The sequence below is a fragment of the Idiotropiscis lumnitzeri genome, unplaced genomic scaffold (genome assembly GCF_059441095.1).
Source record: "Idiotropiscis lumnitzeri isolate Australia: NSW breed Sydney's pygmy pipehorse unplaced genomic scaffold, RoL_Ilum_1.0 HiC_scaffold_247, whole genome shotgun sequence".
Classification (NCBI taxonomy): Eukaryota; Metazoa; Chordata; class Actinopteri; order Syngnathiformes; family Syngnathidae; genus Idiotropiscis; species Idiotropiscis lumnitzeri.
The window spans coordinates 51,099-57,500 of NW_028283785.1; positions in this window are offsets into that span (position 1 = coordinate 51,099).

Consider the following 6,402-nt stretch of genomic DNA (forward strand, 5'->3'; position numbering starts at 1 on the left):
GAGTGCATGCTGTGTGACAGTGAAGCCGAATAGAAGCACCTTCCCCGGGCACGGACGGTGCCAAGCGGCCCCTAAGTTTGCCCAAATGGAAGCTCCGGAGGAGGAGTGCATGCTGCCTGACAGTGAAGCCGAATATGAGCACCTTCCCCGGGCACAGGCGGTGCCAAGTGGCCCCTAAGTTTGCCCAAATGGAAGCTCCGGAGGAGGAGTGCGGGCGTGTGTCACACTTGGCCCGAATATGAGCACCTTCCCCGGGCACAGGCGGTGCCAAGCGGCCCCTAAGTTTGCCCTTATGGAAGCTCCGGAGGATGAGTGCATGCTGTGTGACAGTGAAGCCGAATATGAGCACCTTCCCCGGGCACAGGCGGTGCCAAGCGGCCCCTAAGTTTACCCTCATGGAAGCTCCGGAGGAGGAGGGCGGGCGTGTGTCACACTTGGCCCGAATAGGAGCACCTTCCCCGGGCACGGACGGTGCCAAGCGGCCCCTAAGTTTACCCTCATGGAAGCTCCGGAGGAGGAGGGCGGGCGTGTGTCACACTTGGCCCGAATAGGAGCACCTTCCCCGGGCACGGACGGTGCCAAGCGGCCCCTAAGTTTGCCCAAATGGAAGCTCCGGAGGAGGAGTGCATGCTGCCTGACAGTGAAGCCGAATATGAGCACCTTCCCCGGGCACAGGCGGTGCCAAGTGGCCCCTAAGTTTGCCCAAATGGAAGCTCCGGAGGAGGAGTGCGGGCGTGTGTCACACTTGGCCCGAATATGAGCACCTTCCCCGGGCACAGGCGGTGCCAAGCGGCCCCTAAGTTTGCCCTTATGGAAGCTCCGGAGGATGAGTGCATGCTGTGTGACAGTGAAGCCGAATATGAGCACCTTCCCCGGGCACGGGCGGTGCCAAGCGTCCCCTAAGTTTGCCCAAATGGAAGCTCCGGAGGAGGAGTGCGGGCGTGTGTCACACTTGGCCCGAATAGGAGCACCTTCCCCGGGCACAGGCGGTGCCAAGCGGCCCCTAAGTTTGCCCAAATGGAAGCTCCGGTGGAGGAGTGCATGCTGCATGACAGTGAAGCCGAATAGGAGCACCTTCCCCGGGCACAGGCGGTGCCAAGCGGCCCCTAAGTTTGCCCTTATGGAAGCTCCGGAGGATGAGTGCATGCTGTGTGACAGTGAAGCCGAATATGAGCACCTTCCCCGGGCACAGGCGGTGCCAAGCGGCCCCTAAGTTTGCCCTTATGGAAGCTCCGGAGGATGAGTGCATGCTGTGTGACAGTGAAGCCGAATAGGAGCACCTTCCCCGGGCACAGGCGGTGCCAAGCGGCCCCTAAGTTTACCCTCATGGAAGCTCCGGAGGAGGAGGGCGGGCGTGTGTCACACTTGGCCCGAATAGGAGCACCTTCCCCGGGCACGGACGGTGCCAAGCGGCCCCTAAGTTTGCCCAAATGGAAGCTCCGGAGGAGGAGTGCATGCTGCCTGACAGTGAAGCCGAATATGAGCACCTTCCCCGGGCACAGGCGGTGCCAAGTGGCCCCTAAGTCGGTAAAGGTTGAAATAAGTAAATAAATACAAAAAGGACGAGGGGGGGAAAAAAGGCAAAAACGTAGAAAATCCCCCCATTCATTTCAATGGGCTCGGCCGATTTGGGCTTGCGGGACCGCCGAGGGCACGCCGGAGGGCGGTTGAGTCGGTAAAAGTTGAAATAAATGAATAAATACAAAAAGGACGAGGGGGGGGGAAAAAAAAAGGCAAAAACGTATAAAATTCCCCCATTCATTTCAATGGGCTCGGCCGAATTGGGCTTGCGGGACCGCCGAGGGCACGCCGGAGGGCGGTTGAGTCGGTAAAAGTTGAAATAAATGAATAAATACAAAAAGAACGAGGGGGGGAAAAAAAGGCAAAAACGTATAAAATTCCCCCATTCATTTCAATGGGCTCGGCTAAAATGGGCCTGCAGTACTGCCGAGAGGCCGCCGGAGGACGCCCTAGTAGGCAAACGTTGATCCCCACACACGAGGGGTCAGTTAGGCGACCAGGGGTAGCGTTTAGGCGACCAGGGGTAGCGTTTAGGTGACCAGGGGAAGCGTTTAGGCGACCAGGGGTAGCGTTTAGGTGACCAGGGGTAGCGTTTAGGCGACCAGGGGTAGCGTTTAGGCGACCAGGGGTAGCGTTTAGGCGACCAGGGGTAGCTTTTAGGCGACCAGGGGTAGCTTTTAGGCGACCAGGGGTAGCGTTTAGGCGACCAGGGGCGTTGCAGTTCCGCCGAATTGCATTAGGGGCGCTGCAGTAGGCAAACGTTCTTCCCCCCTAGTCAGAGGGTCATTTGCCTACTTCCCAGGTTTACCCGGGTTTTCCAAAACACCTGGGGCACATTTTCAGGGATCACGTTTTTAGAAACAAAAATATTCATAATTTCTTCTAAGTCCCCTTTCCAGCGGGGAACTTTGAAACATTGTATCCGACCACTGAAGGCTGTTGGCGGGCACGGCGCGGCAAACAGCCCGCACTCAGGCATGGAGCTCCGGGGAAAGTTGCCTAATTTCTTCTAAGTCCCCTTTCCAGCGGGGAACTTTGAAACATTGTATCCGACCGTGGAAGGCTGTTGGCGGGCACGGCGCGGCTCATAGCCGGCCCTCGGGCACGGAGCTCCGGGTGAATTTTCACAAATTTCTTCTAAGTCCCCTTTCCAGCGGGGAACTTTGAAACATTGTATCCGACCGTGGAAGGCTGTTGGCGGGCACGGCGCGGCTCATAGCCGGCCCTCGGGCACGGAGCTCCGGGTGAATTTTACAAATTTCTTCTAAGTCCCCTTTCCAGCGGGGAACTTTGAAACATTGTATCCGACCGTGGAAGGCTGTTGGCGGGCACGGCGCGGCTCATAGCCGGCCCTCAGGCACGGAGCTCCGGGTGAATTTTCACAAATTTCTTCTAAGTCCCCTTTCCAGCGGGGAACTTTGAAACATTGTATCCGACCGTGGAAGGCTGTTGGCGGGCACGGCGCGGCTCATAGCCGGCCCTCGGGCACGGAGCTCCGGGTGAATTTTCACAAATTTCTTCTAAGTCCCCTTTCCAGCGGGGAACTTTGAAACATTGTATCCGACCGTGGAAGGCTGTTGGCGGGCACGGCGCGGCTCATAGCCGGCCCTCGGGCACGGAGCTCCGGGTGAATTTTCACAAATTTCTTCTAAGTCCCCTTTCCAGCGGGGAACTTTGAAACATTGTATCCGACCGTGGAAGGCTGTTGGCGGGCACGGCGCGGCTCATAGCCGGCCCTCAGGCACGGAGCTCCGGGTGAATTTTCACAAATTTCTTCTAAGTCCCCTTTCCAGCGGGGAACTTTGAAACATTGTATCCGACCAAAGGAAGGCTGTTGGCGGGCGCGGCGCGGCTCATAGCCGGCCCTCGGGCACGGAGCTCCGGGTGAATTTTACTCAATTCTTCTAAGTCCCCTTTCCAGCGGGGAACTTTCAAACATTGTATCCGACCACTGAAGGCTGTTGGCGGGCGCGGCGCGGCTCACAGCCCGCCATCAGGCACGGAGCTCCGGGGAAATTTGCCTCATTTCTTCTAAGTCCCCTTTCCAGCGGGGAACTTTCAAACATTGTATCCGACCAAAGGAAGGCTGTTGGCGGGCGCGGCGCGGCTCACAGCCCGCCCTCAGGCACGGAGCTCCGGTGAAATTTGCTCAATTCTTCTAAGTCCCCTTTCCAGCGGGGAACTTTGAAACATTGTATCCGACCAAAGGAAGGCTGTTGGCGGGCACGGCGCGGCTCATAGCCGGCCCTCGAGCACGGAGCTCCGGGGGAATTTGCCTCATTTCTTCTAAGTCCCCTTTCCAGCGGGGAACTTTGAAACATTGTATCCGACCAAAGGAAGGCTGTTGGCGGGCACGGCGCGGCTCATAGCCGGCCCTCGAGCACGGAGCTCCGGGGGAATTTGCCTCATTTCTTCTAAGTCCCCTTTCCAGCGGGGAACTTTGAAACATTGTATCCGACCAAAGGAAGGCTGTTGGCGGGCACGGCGCGGCTCATAGCCGGCCCTCGAGCACGGAGCTCCGGGGGAATTTGCCTCATTTCTTCTAAGTCCCCTTTCCAGCGGGGAACTTTGAAACATTGTATCCGACCACTGAAGGCTGTTGGCGGGCACGGCGCGGCTCATAGCCGGCCCTCGGGCACGGAGCTCCGGGTGAATTTGCCTCATTTCTTCTAAGTCCCCTTTCCAGCGGGGAACTTTGAAACATTGTATCCGACCGTGGAAGGCTGTTGGCGGGCACGGCGCGGCTCATAGCCGGCCCTCGGGCACGGAGCTCCGGGTGAATTTGCCTCATTTCTTCTAAGTCCCCTTTCCAGCGGGGAACTTTGAAACATTGTATCCGACCACTGAAGGCTGTTGGCGGGCGCGGCGCGGCTCACAGCCCGCCCTCAGGCACGGAGCTCCGGGGAAATTTGCCTCATTTCTTCTAAGTCCCCTTTCCAGCGGGGACCTTTCAAACATTGTATCCGACCACTGAAGGCTGTTGGCGGACGCGGCGCGGCTCACAGCCCGCCCTCAGGCACGGAGCTCCGGGGAAATTTGCCTCATTTCTTCTAAGTCCCCTTTCCAGCGGGGAACTTTCAAACATTGTATCCGACCACTGAAGGCTGTTGGCGGGCGCGGCGCGGCTCACAGCCCGCACTCAGGCACGGAGCTCCGGGGAAATTTGCCTCATTTCTTCTAAGTCCCCTTTCCAGCGGGGACCTTTCAAACATTGTATCCGACCACTGAAGGCTGTTGGCGGACGCGGCGCGGCTCACAGCCCGCCCTCAGGCACGGAGCTCCGGGGAAATTTGCCTCATTTCTTCTAAGTCCCCTTTCCAGCGGGGAACTTTCAAACATTGTATCCGACCACTGAAGGCTGTTGGCGGGCGCGGCGCGGCTCACAGCCCGCACTCAGGCACGGAGCTCCGGGGAAATTTGCCTCATTTCTTCTAAGTCCCCTTTCCAGCGGGGACCTTTCAAACATTGTATCCGACCACTGAAGGCTGTTGGCGGACGCGGCGCGGCTCACAGCCCGCCCTCAGGCACGGAGCTCCGGGGAAATTTGCCTCATTTCTTCTAAGTCCCCTTTCCAGCGGGGACCTTTCAAACATTGTATCCGACCACTGAAGGCTGTTGGCGGACGCGGCGCGGCTCACAGCCCGCCCTCAGGCACGGAGCTCCGGGGGAATTTGCCCCCTCATTTCTTCTAAGTCCCCTTTAGGCGACCAGGGGTTGACAATTTAGGTGACCAGGGGTTGACAATTTAGGCGACCAGGGGTGACTTTTAGGCGACCAGGGGTGAGGTTTAGGCGACCAGGGGTGAGGTTTAGGCGACCAGGGGTAGCGTTTAGGCGACCAGGGGCGTTGCAGTTCCGCCGAATTGCATTAGGGGCGCTGCAGTAGGCAAACGTTTTTACCCCTAGTCAGAGGGTCATTTGCCTACTTCCCAGGTTTACCCGGGTTTTCCAAAACACCTGGGGCACATTTTTAGGAACCACGTTTTTAGAAACAAAAATTCTTCTATGTCCACCTCCGTGAAAGAAATTGCCCAATGGTTCCCGCGGAAGAGAGCTGCCAGGCGGACGCATACTGCAATAACGGCCGCCCTGGCGCTCTGGTGGATGTTATCCTCGAAATTTCTTCTATGTGCCCATTCCAGCGGGCAACTTGCGAACAATGGTGTCCGACCATGGAAGGCTGTTGGCGGACGCGGCGCGGCTCACAGCCCGCCCTCAGGCACGGAGCTCCGGGGGAATTTTCCCCTCATTTCTTCTAAGTCCCCATTCCAGCGGGGAGCTTGCAAACGTGGTATCCGACCACTGAAGGCTGTTGGCGGGCACGGCCCCACCAGCGCAACACGGCACTTCCTATGACTCGGGTCCGACGCAGGAGGAGCGGTCCTCCCGGCCCCGCCACACGGCACTTCCTATGACTCGGGTCCGACGCAGGAGGAGCGGTCCTCCCGGCCCCGCCACACGGCACTTCCTATGACTCGGGTCCGACGCAGGAGGAGCGGTCCTCCCGGCCCCGCCACACGGCACTTCCTATGACTCGGGTCCGACGCAGGAGGAGCGGTCCTCCCGGCCCCACCACCGCCACACGGCACTTCCCATGACCCGGGGACCGACGCAGGAGGAGCGGTCCTCCCGGCCCCACCGCAACACACACAACCACTGACCGATTGGCAATCATGACCCGCCATCGGAGGGCCCCTGCCGGCCCCGGCCTCGCGCCGGGGTGTTCGGGTGGACGGTTCCTTCGGCCTGCGGGTCGACCTCTGAGCGTTGGCCGGCACCGCAGCACCGCAGCACACACATAACCACTGACCGATTGGCAATCATGACCCGCCATCGGAGGGCCCCTGCCGGCCCCGGCCTCGCGCCGGGGTGTTCGGGTGGA